This window comes from Canis lupus, chromosome 21 (genome assembly GCF_048164855.1).
Source record: "Canis lupus baileyi chromosome 21, mCanLup2.hap1, whole genome shotgun sequence".
Lineage (NCBI taxonomy): Eukaryota > Metazoa > Chordata > Mammalia > Carnivora > Canidae > Canis > Canis lupus.
The window spans coordinates 27,385,334-27,399,816 of record NC_132858.1 but is presented as its reverse complement, the minus strand read 5'-3'; positions in this window follow the sequence as shown (position 1 = coordinate 27,399,816).

Below are 14,483 nucleotides of genomic sequence, written 5' to 3'. Positions count from 1 at the left end.
ATCTTAATGCAATAAATAAAAGAGATCTAACAGACCCTCACAGAGCACTCTACAGGAGTTAACACATTCTTCCTAAGTGCACATGGGACATTTTCCAGGATAAACCATATATTAGGCCACAAATTAAGTTTCAACAGATTTTAAAAGACAGCTATCATATAAAGTATCTTCTCCAATCACAATGAAATAAAATTAAAAACATAATAAACAAAACTAGAAAATTCACAAATTTATGAAAATTAAACAACAAACTCTTAATGAATAGATCAAATAATAAAACAAAAGATAAATTATAATATACATAGATACAAATAAAAACAAAAACAGAAAATACTAGAATTTAGGAATACAGTGAAAAAAATCTTAAGGGGTAAATTTGTAGTCCATAAATGCTTACATTAAAAAATAAGAAAGAACGGGGTGACTGGGTTAGGTTCCGATTCATGATTTGGGCTCAGGTCATGATCTCAGGGTAGCAAGACTCAGCTCTGCATCATAAGGCTTTGTGCTCAGTGCCATGTCTACTTTAAATTCTTTCCCTCACACACCCTCTGCCCCTCCGCTGTTCATTCTTGCTCTCAAATAAAGAAATACATTAAATCTTAAAAAAAAAAGAGAAAGACCTCAAATCCACAACCTAACTCTACAACTAAAAGAACTACAAAAGGAAGAACAAACTAGGCACAGGTAGCAGAAGAAAAGAAATAATAAAGATCAGAACACAAACAAAACAGTAGAAAAACAATAGAGAAAAATCAATGAAATCAAAAGTTGGTTCTTTAAAAAAAAAAATCAATTGACAAACCTTTTGCTAGATATATTCAGAAGAGAAACTAAAAGTATTAAAATCAGAAATAAAGGTGGGAAAATTACTATTGATTCTACAGAAATAAAAATGATTATAAGAAAGTAGTATATATATTTTAAAAAGCATACAATTTAAAACCCATAACTTACATGGGATCTATAGGTTATAAAAAATCATAATGGATTTTGCTTTGAGTAAAATCTCAATTATGTTAATTTTATATGTTATAAAAGGTAAATATGCAATTTCACTTTTTCTAATTTATTTCTTTACAAAGGAGTTAAAACAAGCCACAAGCAACTAAGGGAATGTCTTCTTCAAAGTAGGAAAATAATAAATACATGTGAAATTTTCTCTATAATTAAAAAATATAAATTAAAACAATGAAGGAGAGGGGCACCTGGGTGGCTCAGTGGTTGAGTGTCTGATCCCAGTGTCCTGGAATCGAGTCCCACATCCAGCTCCCCGCATGGAGCCTGCTTCTCCCTCTGCCTGTGTCTCTGCCTCTCTTTGTGTGGGTCTCATGAATAAATAAATAAAATCCTTAAAAAAAAAAAAAAAAGAAATAGAGGTACAGAAATCTTTCAAGCTAGCAAACTTCATCTCATCAATTAGCCTTTTATTTTTCCTTAGTCATCATGCAAAAAATCAATAATCTAAATAAAACTATATGTATGTATCCATTTAGAACTGTCCCTTAATTTTGGATTTGAGTTTGTACATTTAGATGCAAATAAATGTATTGATCATTTCCTAAAAAACAAAACAGAACAACTTTGGTAGTTTGATATCTTGCCACAAACTCTGATAGTTTACCAAAGTGTAAAATCCAGTGCACACTGTATTAGGAAAAAGGAGAAAACTCACATTTATTGAAGACTTACTGTATGCCTTGTATTTTACAAATATTTTTTTCATTTTATTTTTCCACTAACTTTGTGTCATAACCTCTAACAGATGACAAAACTAAGGCTTAAAATTTTGCAATGATTTGATTTAGGTTCCATACATAATAGAAAAGAATTGATACTCAAATCCAGTTGTATCTGGCTCCCAAACCCGTATTTTTTGGAGACACAGAGATTACAGACAGATGACCCAAAAACTCCTAGTACTGGAAAATTTGGAGGGCAGGGAAAGCCAAGACCCATGCTGGGGCTCCTATCTCGGCTTCCACCAAAGCATTTCATTGATTATTGGTTTATATACTAGACCTAGATGTTGTTTCAATAAAGAGTTTCATTGCTAAAATATGTTCAAAACCACTGTTTTAGAGCAAAACCATTTCATGATACAAATGTGTATTACTCCACCTTCTTTTTTTTCTTTAAAAGATTCAATTAGTAACCTTAAAAACCACCCCGAAATTATCTTGCTATGAAAAACTTTTCCTTAGGTTCTCCTGAGTCTTCATTGCTTCAGGCTAGGTGGTGATCAAAGGCCTTCCTCCCAGTTCACTTTGGGCACACATTCAAGATCGTGAATTTTGTGACTGCCATTTTAATAGCTTTTCACAAGGATTTCAATTCTTCACATCTATCTCATATTAAAAGTTCTTGTCTTTTAGAGGGGTGAATTGTAGGGAAAGGAGAGGACAAACTCATTATACTCTCCTAAAACTATAGGTCCATCCCGGTCATAGGAAACCTATTGTTTCTTTAGCCAGGCACAGGGAGGGGAACTGGTGCTGTTACTTCACTCGCACTGACTGGTGCTGCTACCTTACTTGGACATAATTTATTATCTGTCATTTATTGGTTTATTCCCAAAAATGCTTTTATGTGCAAAATTCTTCAAAGTCGCCAGAGCAGTGGAGCCAACATTTAGATGCGCTTGTAAGTTCCCTGAGGTCAGAGACCTTGTCTGTTTCATTTTTGTGTGACCTTCCTTTCACCAGCACTATGCAAGACCAATACATTTCAAAAGGAAGACATTCATAAAATATTTAGGGAATGCAGAAATGAAAGTGTATAATGGAAGGATTAAACGAGAGTAGATTTATCTGTGATTAAAACTAGTATTTTATTACTTTGCATGTGTATGATATTTGAGCAATGCCCCGTCCTCACCTAGTCCTCCTATAGGAGGATATAATCACACACACTCTTTCTACACAAAGATAAGGTTATATATGAGTCCATCTTTCCTACTGCTATTGCCTCCACATCTGAGAACATAGTAGGTTCTTTGCCATGTGGCTCACTGACTTGTATTTATTTCACTGTAAATTAATTAATTTTGGCAGTGAATTTCTGTACATATTTATGACTTAAGACACCAGGCAACTTCAGAGTGGGGGTGGAGAAAAGCACTTTAAAGTTTGGGACTCATAAAGGAATGTTTTTATGAGGACAATAATATCTCGGATGGGTTTTGTACAAATTTATTGCATTCTCCTCATGGAAGAGGTTAATGTAAGAGTTGTAAAAGATGCCCAAATGTAGGGCCATCACTCATTTGAGAAAAGAAGACTGAATGGATAAATAAATGGTCAATGATTTGTTTTATGCCTACAGTAGCTTAACCACAACTCTTTATAATATTTTCAGCACAAAGATATTTATGAACAGACATTAATATCTCAGCACATCCCTCGTGGCAATGCTGAAATACCTGTAAAATATTTTCAAGCTATATTTATTTGAAAGTAAAACAATGACCAGGTATCATTTGTGGCCAAATCTACTTGATCATGAAATAAAAGTGAATTTAAGGCCATACTACCAATTTTAATAGGTTGAGGAACCTATGTATTTAAAAATCAAAATAAAATACATACCTGTGTCATGCTATGACTACGTATTACTAGACAACTGATTGTCAGCTCTCAAATATGTTTTTAGCATAATTGATTGATTGATTTTTAAGAGAGGGAGTTGGGAGGGACAGAAGGAGAGGGAGAGGGCCAACCTGGAGTCTGATACAAGGCTACATGTCACAGCCCTGAGATCATGATCTGAAATCAAGAGTCTGACACTTAACAGACTGGGCCCTCCTCGTTCCCCCTTTTAGGATGATTTAGGAGTAAACCTTACAGCAGGGAGAGATTGTAATTTATATAATCTAAGAGTTTTATTGTTCTGTAGTGATATAAATTTCCCTAATACTATTTTGAACAATTTTGTCTTTTTTTTTTTTTTTTTTTTTTTTTTTTTTTAATGCAGCTCTACGGGGACAAAATGATTTAACCCTATTTTCTTCCTTAAGCTCCCATGTCAGAAATTGCGTCGAAGCCAAAAGATGCTGCAAAGGAAACTGTGCTGTGGAAATTTCTTATATACTTTATGACTATATTATTGAACGCTATATAAACTTAAGCAATTCTACTTACCATCAAGACGTCTAGGAATGGAAAAATCAAATACAGTCATTGAAAAGTCAAAACATGTAGCCATTTCTCTTCCCTGAATTTGCTCATCTCTTTATTTTCCCTACCCTGTATATGTGGACAACAAAAGCAGCCTTCAGAGTTGAATTAGTTATTAGCCCTATGAAATAGCATAAAAATTCTAGAAAAATAAGTGAACTAATGTACACAGTGTTAACATGTTTATGACCTGTGCCAAAATATCAAGGGTTTTCCTAATGTCTTATTTGATGAGGAAGAGTTTTTTTTTTAAGATTATTTATTTATTTATTTATTTATTTATTTATTTATTTATTTGAGAGATTGAGCAGGAGCAAGGGGAGGAACACAGAGAGAGGGAGAAGCAGACACCCTGCTGAGCGGAGATCCCCATGTAGGGCTTGATCCCAAGGCCCCGAGAGCATGACCTGAGCTGAAGGCAGATGCTTAACCCACTGAGCCACCTGGCTGCCCCAGTGAGGAAGATTTTGTTTTATCGCCATCAAAAGAATTATTTTCCTGCCTTCGTTTTATGAGTCGGCCAACACAGTCCCTATTTAAAAAGATAATAAAAGAGAGGTGAGATCAATTTTTCCCCCCAAGAGAATGCAAATTGTAGATCTATGGTTTGAATTTAGGTTTCCTGACACTGTCTGATGCCTAGTACTCTAGACGGTGATTGACAAAGTGATGCAGCAATGCCTTGTGCTTGGCAACACATTTATTTCTGATATTTCTTAGCAGTATAGAATTATGCTACTACCATATGGACTGATAAGGAATCTAACGCAGTTGAGATTTTATGCTAGAAGCCATTACAAACTCAGGAGATCTGAAAGCAGTCAAGTTTGAAGTTGGATTCTGACATAAGCTGCGTTGTTCCTGTTTAATTATCTATCTCCTTTATAATCTAACTTATCTGAAGATAGAGATTTTGCCCCCTTTGTTAATAATTGTATCCTGAGATAAGCATAGAGTAGATACTCAGTAGGTATGTGTTGATCAATTTAATAAGCAAATGAACACTGGTTGCTCATGTGCAGGATTTCATCCAACAAAGTCATTCTAAAAGATGAGAAGAAAATCAAGGGAAAAAAACAGATTGTTCCCAAAAGGTCCCAGCTTAACTTTTTCCCCAGCATTATTTAATAAAAATTGTGTATATTTGGGTTATACAATGTAATGTTTTGATATATGTATATATTGTTAAATGATTACCACAATCAATTTGATTGACATACATATCACCTTGCATAGTTACTCTCCCACCTTCTTTTTTTCTCTTTGTGGCCAAAATATTTGAGATCTACTCTCAGCAAAATTCAGGGACACAATACATTATCATTAATAATACCCACCATATTATACATTCGGTCTACAGAACTTGTTCATCTTATAACTGAAAGCTTATATCTTTGACCAATATAATATCCCCTTTTTCTCCAAATCCCATCTCATGGTAACCATTATTCTGCTCTTTGTTACCATCAGTTTGACTTCTTTTTGAATCCAAATAAAGTGAGATCATTCTTCGTGTAGTTTATTTCACTTAGCCTAGTGTCCTCTAGATTAATCCATGTTGTTGCAAATGGCAGGATTTGCTTTGTTAAGGTTGAATAATAATTTTATACATGTAATATTTCATCTGTCAATGGATAATTAGGTTGTTCCCATATCTTGGCTATTGTGTGAATATGGGGACATAGATATTTAAAATATTGATTTTATTTCCTTTGTATGTATATACTCAGAAATGGGATGCTAGGTCATATGGTAGCTCTATTTTAGATTTTTTAAAACAATTCCATACTGCTTTCCATAATGCCTGTACTAATTTATATTCCCATTAAGAGTGTACAAAGGTTACTTTTTGGTCTGCATCCTCACCAACACTTACTATCTTTTACTTTTTAATAATAGCCATAAGTACTGCTGTGAAGTGGTATCTCCATTGTGATTTTGATTTGCATTTCTCAGATGACTAGTGTCATTGAGAATCTTCTCATGTTTCTATTGGCCATTTATAGTTCTTCCTTGCAAAAATATTTATTCAGGTCCTTATTTCATTTTAATTGGATTATTATGATTATTTTTGCTATTGAGTTGTAGGAGTTCTTAGAAAACTACAGTCATCAAAACAATATGATACAGAAATAAAAAGAGTCACATATGTCCATGAAACATAGTAGGAAGCCCAGAAGTAAATTCAAGCATATACAGTTAATCTTTGACAAAAGTGCCAAGAGTACACAATGGGTAAAGGATATTTATTCAATAAACAGTGTTGGGAAAACTGGATATCCACATGCAAAAGAAAGAAATTGGCCCTTATTTTATGCTATACACAAAACCAACTCAAAATATATTAAATGTGTAACCCAAAACTGTAAAACTCCTGGAAGAAAACACAGGGGAAAGTCTCCTTGACATTGGTTTTTGCAATGATTTCTTGGAATTGACATCAAAAGCACAGGCGATGAAAGTCAAAATAAACAAGTGGGACTACATCAGACTAAAAAGTTTCTGCACAGTAAAGGAAAGAGTCATCAAATTAAAAAGCCAAGCCTCTGGAATGGCAGAAAATATCTGTAAACTACATATCCTATAAGGAGTTAATATCTAGTTTGACTTCTTTAATTAGTTATTTTTATGATATTGGCAATGTCCTAAACATTCCAGTAAAATGAAACAACTCATCAATAGAACCCAGTGAACTGTTGGGCAAAATGAAACTGGTAAATATATGGGTAGATGCGTTTTGGCACAGAACATTGCAATAAAGTTGTTCTGATCATTTGAGCATCGGGTTATTAATAAAGTTCTCCAAGCAATTATATTTTTCTCTTCCTGTGCATTTGTCCTAAAGTACAAATTATAATTTTATCCCTGGCATTAATATCCCACAGCTTGATTTACAAGATATTTTCCCTATTTCCACTAATACAGGTGACAAGTAATAAATAGGACCCATCAACAAATACATACTATTATTGTATCTCACTAAATGTGTATAATTCAGATTCTTTGACTATTAAATTTTGTGGACACATCAACAGATAATTAGAATTTAGAAGTCAATTCTTTGAATGGAGTTAGAATGGCCTAGATTTAATATTATGCGGCTCATCAATAGTGTCTTTTTTAATCTCCAAATTTTTACATTAAAATTTGAATTTCAAAACTTATATGAATCACAGTGTCAGCAAATCTGGTGAAATATTTCTCCAGGCTATATTTTTCAGGTTCACATAATTTCAGGTAGACTCAGATATTTGATGACGTTATATAATATTTTACCACAATTCTACTTTAAATTAGTGGGGAACAACTTGAAATCTCCCATATTTTAAAGTCATTTAGAATTTGGTTCCAGTTGTTCAGCCTTCAAAAATGTTAAATCTATAAAATAATATTAAAGACATTTCATCAACATTTCTCTGTAACTCATTTTACAAATTTATCTTAAAAGATGTGGTGTAGCTAAAGATATGGTTTGAGGCTTGGGACAGCTGAAGAATTTGGTTGGCCATTGAGGGATCCCTAAGGTAAGATTTGTGGATACTTTTTTCAAATACTTTGAGGACTCTGGTGGCTGCTTTATCAGAGAATTTCCTGGGAATTATAACCATGATATGTCTTAAAAAATCAAAGTAAATAAGCCTATTGCATCCTTAAAAAAAGAAAATGTATATTCTGAGCATTATTTTGAAGATAGGCAACCAATTCAGTTTCTTTTTCTTTTTCTTTTTCTTTTTCTTTTTTTTTTTTTTTTTTGCAACTCAGTTTCTAAGCATGAGTTGTAGGTTTTCAACCCAAGACTATTTTACAAAGTTAGTTGCTGAACAAATTCAATGTGTACAATGGCTTAAACATAGATTTTTTTTTTTTTTTTTTTTGCTTGTGTAATGTCAAATATATGATCCTGGCAGACTGAATAGTCTCCTTCCAGGGGTGGTTCAAGATGCTGGTGTCTTTCTCTTGTGGTTTTACTTACTTCAACTTGTGGCTTCCATGGTTACTGTGTTTATTTTTGCTCAAGATGGTGGGAAGGCAAAAGAGCTTGGCATTCACATATGGAAGTTTTTAATGAACAGTGGTATAAGTGGTTAATACGACATCTCCCTATATTCCCTATACTCCCTGTCTTCCTATACTCCCACTGTTCATTAAAAACTTCTTGAATGCCTACTATATGTTCGGCCATCATTTATATGTTGAAGTGCTAAAAAGTCCAATTATCTCAGAATTTGACCTTTATGGAGGTCATTAAACCACTGTGAGGTCTTTCCCCGTTAGACTATTAGCAGTCTGAAGTCAGGAATGGATGTTCTCTTTGATTCCAAAGTCCCTGTCACATTGACTGACATGAAGTTGGCATTTAATAAATATATGTTGAATGAATAAGAGATTATGTCAGCAAGAAAAACCCTGGAGGAAATGTTAGGAACTGGTAAGTAGATTGCTGATGAACTTCAGATGTATTTTTCCTGGATTATTCCAAGTTCTTTACTTCTTGCCACAGAAACTGGCCAGCTTATGTATTTTAATTAACTGTTAACTCCTCCTGGGATAGTCAGAGGCAAGCAGTTGCTTTAGTAAATACATCAATTTGGAGCATCTGGTTCTCTAAAGTTTAAGTCCCATATTCAAGTCCTGTAAATTGTTTAATGGAGAGACAGGCAGACCTTCCCGCGGCAATGGCAGGGGAGATTTGATCTCAAGAGTGCCTACTACTTTGAATTTGCATGGTCTCCTGGACAATAGCCTTTCACTGGACTTTCAATAATATGCCTCAAAACCAGTTGAACTGTCAGGAACTCCTCATCACTGTCTTACCTGTTCTCTTAGTTGTTCCCGTAGCATATGTCGTTGGTGCCTGTAGGGAGTTGAAACCCCTTATCAGAAGAGAAATCAGAATGTGAAGACTCCTGAGTCATTCAGAAGTATTTACTGTCCCAGAAAAGCCCAGAAGTCATCGAAGGTTAGAAACAAAGCTGATAGCGATAAAAGATTATCCTGCTTAGACAGGTGGAAGCAGCAAGGTCATAAAGAAAACGAAGGGTGAAAATGCTTTTATTTGAGATAAAATAATAGAGCAGAAAATGTGATAGAGAGGAAGGAAGGATTTTGTGTGTGTGTGTTTCCCGCCCCCCAAGACTGCAGTAGGGTTGTATGAGATATTAATGTCCCTCAAATGTACAAGATTGTTGAGTAGCTCTGGGAATTGGGAAGTCTGCAATTTACAACCTCTCTCCTCTGTTCTTATAAGCAATTTAACCAAGCTCCTGTTAGCAAGAGACACTTAAGGAACAGAAATCCTAGAGGAGATTTTTAAGCCCATAGTAAAGATAATACAATCCTCCTGCATAAAAACAAAGGATTATTAATGCTGTGCTGCTGGTGAAGTCTCATTTCACAACCGATGTAACTTTCTGTATTAAATCAGCCCCACCAGCCCTGGAATGGGCCAAGCTCAGGTGTCATTTATCACTAACCATTTTGGGTGCACCAACCATAGAGCCAGCCCTCAGTTTGACCCTTCCAATGACTCACCCCACTGTGTGTGCAGAGGTTTTTATCTGTAGACATGCTGATTTTTTTTCTGGATTCAAATTTATTTTCCTGACATGGTTCATGGCTCCTGTCTCCAGGTGCTTGTCCTCAGAAGGAAGAGCCTGCCTTTGCGGTACACCTCCCTTGGCAGATCATATCCCTATGGCAATCTGTAGCCCTCACTCCTTTCCATCTCTTAAATCTCAGTTTATGACCCATTTACCTGAATAATTCATAATCAATTGAGGTGCTAATTTTGCCATTTGCTGAATCACCCAGGATAAGTGAGGTGAGGAGGTGCTGTTTAATTGCAGAGCAATTGGTGATTGACAGATTTGGCTTTTTGTTTTTGGCTTCGCTTTGTTTTGTTTTATAGGTTACTTTGACAGACCTGAGGAAAACATATCCCCCTTCCTTTCCCAGATGAAAGCCTCTATTAAAACTGGCAGTGTTATTTTATACTCCTTTCTTTTCTTTTTTCTCTTTTTTCCTTTTAAAAATAAAAATCACCTTGTAGAAAGCAAATCCTTTGCTCACACCTAGAATAGATTGCTCATTAGAGTTTTTTCCAATCATTATATTGCTCCTCTATTCTTGAGGTGTTATCAGTGGGGGATTACAGTCACACATTATATATGAGACTACGCCAGGGTGGCTGTAAACACCAACATTATTGAATTTATTCATTTCTCAACTCAGGTGTCTTGAGTGCCTACTATATGCTTGTAGGTACCTACTTGTGGGTGCTAAAAATACAAAATAAACAAAAAGGACAGCATTTTTTGCTCTCCTTATGCTTGTATTTTATACTCCTTGGATGCCACCATGGTAGTATGATATCACCAAACCACCACAGGCTTTGAAACCAGTTACCCTGAAGTTTCCCCAAATATTAGAAGGGTGATGTTACAATGTCAGGGAAGCACAATATAATGGTTTCTTCATAGCCCTTTGAACCAGACAAATCCAGTTTCTCTTTCTGGCTATGTGACGTCAGCCAAATTATTCAAGTTCTTTGAATCTCAGGTTTTCTCACTCGTATAAAGGTGAAATTAATCCCCCAACCCCTCCCAGACTATGATAGGGCCAAGATCATTAAGTATGAAGTCCATCATACCATATAGCTAAGTGTTTAAAAGATACGAAGTTAACATGCTATTAAATAAAATGTCTTCTTCATTCTTACCTTGATATTTTCATAATGACCTAAAAGCCAATCCAAAATTTTAAATTCTTGAATTCCTCAAACTTTTGAACATGGAGTGCTGGTGCCTGGTCTGCAAGTCTCCAACTCAGAGCTCATGCTTTCCTCTCTTCCCACTCCCAGGTTACTGGCTCACCATGAGCAACTCATCCAGTTCCATCTGCCAACCCCTGAACAGCTCTCCTTGATCATGCCCAGGCCTAAGTGTCCATGTGCCAAGCTTATAATCTACCTGGAGGAAATGGACCTCAGAAACATGCACTTGCATACTCTGAAACTGGGCTTGGGAGGAGGGCAAAGGTTTCCATGATCCCAGGTAGCCAGAACATTAGCCATGTTAAAAGATAAACTGAAGCCTATTAAAAATGTTGACTTCATTTGGGCAAAAGTCAATTCAAAGAAGGCAATATCTCACCTAACAGATCAAAAGGAGCTCTGAGATGCTAAACAAGATGAAAATTTTCTATGCACAGAAGGGAGTGGGTAAAAGGTAGGTATACCATGAAAAAGTGGTTTAGTTATTGCAATTACTTTCCTTTCCTAAACACAGGGAAGATTTCTCAGGCAGATTATCCAGCTAATGCTGATGAAGTGATCCCTGATAGATTGGTTTAAGATTCCATTTCTGTGCACACTGAAAGTGTAATTAAGTCTCAGTTTGGTGATGCAGGGCTAAGCACAAGTGCCTCCATTTTGGGCCTTTTTTTTTTATTTTTGTTTTTTACATCCACCATTAGAGGTTGTCTCAGGGTTCCGGGAGGCAAATTCTTTTTGAGTCTATTGATTCCTTTCCTCCTAAGAGTAGAGTAGGAGTAGGGCCAAAGTGAGGCCCTGTTGAGGAAACTTAGTGGTTACTAAGGTGATAATATGTCTAAATGAAGTAACAAAAAGTTCTTATTTCTGTGCTGAAGTCATGGTAAATACTCTAGCAAAGGGATCTAATTTATATCAATAGTAGAAGAATAACATTTTGTCTACCTCATATTTATAGCTACCACCTCAGTGCTGGGTATTTAGAAAGATCTTAAAAGGTGTCTTTGCCATTTATTCTTTACGGGACCTCAAAAGGCGAGCTGATGCCAATTCAGAAGCATTGATGGGCTTAGACTCTTCAGAGTTCTCAAGGGGATCTCCTGCAGCTCTGGGACCATGCTGCACTGTGAATATATTTTGAAGGCAATTTCTCCTTTTGGTAATATATTTTTGAGAGGGACAGATAGTTTTCCACTGAGAACAAAGGAGAGGACATTGCTATATTTATAACAAACACTAAGCTACCATGAAATTGTTCATCTTTTAATTTTAATTTCATGCCCCCACAGAGGTGCACTCATAGGAAAACTAGTTTATTCCACTTATCAAAATGAGATGAATGGGTGAGATTTAACAGCAGCAGCTTGATGAATGAATGAACATATTTTTGTGACATTAACATAGTTAAAACTCACTATTTTTCCCCATGACCTCCCACATCTCCTGATAGCTTGTGCATATTAAGAGGCCTTTTTTAATCCTTAGAACAGCCACAAAGATAAATAAAATAACTACATTTGAAAATGACACAGCAAACTACTAATTTAACAAGTATATACAAAAAGAAAAAGAAAAATATAATTGTGAGACATATAGAAAATAAATAGCAAAATGATGTACATACAGTGAAAGATGAATGATTTTCCTCTAAAATCAGGACAAGGCAGAGAGGTCTGCTCTTTGTCATTATTTTTCAATATTGTGTTGCCAGTGTAATAAAGAAAAAAAAATATTGGGAAGGAAGAAGCAAAACTGTCTTGAATCTCTGATATTGTGGTACTATATCTAGAAAAATCCCAACTACTCTGATATATTTTTTTAAGATTTTATTTATTTATTCATGAGAGACATGGGGGGGGGGCGGTGCAGAAACATAGGCAGAGGGAGACGCAGGCTCCATACAGGGAGCCGGATATGGGACTTGATCCCAGGACTCCAGGGTCGTGCCCTGGGGCAAAGGCAGGCACCAAACCTCTGAGCCACCCAGGGTGCCCTACTCTGATATTTTAAATTCAATTAGTATCATAGATTCAATAAGTCTACTTGCATTCCAGATTACTAATTGGATGATCTATAGTCACTTCCAGAAAACACATGAATTTAATTTTCTTTGCTTCCCTTGACAATTCAAGCATCTGATACATTTTCAAGAAACTATAAGGAAAATGTCAGTTAACATGAAATTCTAAATTTTCACCAGTAGTTATTGACTCTACTCACCGATACATAAATATAACCTCATAAATCCTAGTGCATGGTAACTACATATTGAAAAGCTTTTCAGATGGTGTAAAACCTACCACATTAACTCCATCTTTCAAAGTAGGCTCTTGCTAAGTTATTCATGGAGTAAATTTCTCTTAGAGTTACTGCTTTTTCTTTCTCACTTTCTTATAAACATGAGTTCTTGATTAGTTATGTTTTGCCTAATGTTTGCCTTTTAATTTTCTTAACAGTGTCTGTTGAAGAGTAGTATTTCATTTGTTGTTGTTTGTTTTTAAGTCAGCTCTATGCCCAACACTGATCTCAAACTCATGACCCTGAAGATCAAGAGTCACATGTTCTACCAATTGAGTCAGCCAGGCACTTTCTAATACCAAAGTCTTTTCTTGTTAGTACCATTTTATCAGAGTGACTGAATATTTTCAAGAATCTGTTAATTTTCTCTTCCCTGTATTTCCCAGATTATTTTGTTCTTTATTCCCATAGATTTATATTCTAAACTTTCTTTCCCTGGGTGTTCTGTTTCCCAGACCTGTCTGTCTTGTTCTAACAGCTGTTTTTTTCTTAATCACCTGCTCTTGTCCTCATCCCTCTTCCTCCTGCTTGCCTCATAGAGCCTTCCTATTCCACACTCTTGTACCCTCAGGCCATATTATACTTGGCATAAAGTAGGTCATTTTCATTTTGAGACTGCCATGCTACATTGATTCTCCAGCAGACAGTCTAAACTGCAGCCTGACAATCAGTAAGCTGCTATTTAACTCTAAAATGGGCTACTCCTCTTTACGACTATTACCCCTTCACTCTACACAGATGTATACATATAAATACGTATGTATATTCTATATATAACATTTAGTACATATATACATTCTAGTGTATGTATATAAATATGTATATAAGTAGGCATGTGTAGTCTATTATATGTGTGTATATGTATGTCTATCTATATCAATATATGTGAGTCCTCTCATCTCTTGACTGTTCCCACACATCTTTGTTGTGTTAGCTTCTACTGATGTAGTGACAAATTACCACAAATGTAGCAACCTCAGATAATCCATTTATTATCTCATGTTTTCCATGGCTCAGAAGTGTTACCACAGCTATGTGGATCCTCCATTTTAGATCTCACAGGGTGAATCAAGGAGTTGGCAGCACTAAGATCCTCATCTCAGGGTCTGGATCCTCTTCCAATATTGATGGTTATTGGAAGATGTAATTTCCTTGCAGGTATATGGCCATTTTCTTGCTGGCTGCTAGCAGGGGCCTGCTCTGAGCTTCTAGACGTTGTTCCCCAGAAGGTCATAACACAG